Source organism: Dipodomys merriami, unplaced genomic scaffold (genome assembly GCF_024711535.1).
Source record: "Dipodomys merriami isolate MVZ:Mamm:240054 unplaced genomic scaffold, mDipMer1.0.p SCAF_1536, whole genome shotgun sequence".
In the NCBI taxonomy this organism is placed as follows: domain Eukaryota; kingdom Metazoa; phylum Chordata; class Mammalia; order Rodentia; family Heteromyidae; genus Dipodomys; species Dipodomys merriami.
Window position 1 is genome coordinate 100,648 of NW_027202867.1, and position 838 is coordinate 101,485.

Sequence of the window (838 nt, forward strand, 5' to 3'; positions counted from 1 at the left end):
ATGTCACACGGTATTAGTTATATTACAATGGCACTGTGATGTCACAACGTGATTATGATGTCAAATGGTTATGTAGGCACAAAAATGTGTTTCTGATATCAACTCTCATGCCACATTTGAAATACAATGAAATCACAGAATAGGCATTCACAATATGTCTATGATGTCACAATGACAATTGTAATAATTAGATTATGTTTTGAGTTTGGTGATGTCACAATGAGTTGATGATCTCATAATGAAGATGTAATGTCACACTGTTGAGGATATCACAAACACTTTTGATGTTATAATGGCATGTCTCATCTTGTCATTAGTTAACAACAAGGATTTGGGTACCCAAAGGTAATATAATGTTAAAAGGGCATGTGATTTTTCAAAGGAATTAGGTCATAATAGATTTGAGATGTCACAATTGAATCATGATGTCACAATGACAATATTGTTACAATGGGTTTGTGATGTCGTGCTAATGATGATGTCAAAATGGGTTTGTGATGTCACAACGAGTTTGTAATATCACAATCAAATTTCTAATTTCAATTGCTACTAGTTCACAAGGAGGATACTGTAATAATCAGCAGGGCCCCAATAATCTATAGGGTCTTATAATCAGTGTGGCCCCATCTCCTGGCCAGCTGGAGAGGACAGGGCATTCTGTGGGAGGGGCTGATACATTAATCACCAAATGTAGAGCTATTAAGAAGTGATTGGGCTGTGGGGAGTTTTGGATGTTACAATAGAAAACTGTTAGCAGTTGGAGTGGAGAAGGGGTACAGACTTTATATATGCTGCTTGTTCATAGCAATGGGATGGAGATAAAAATTGAAAAGTCCAG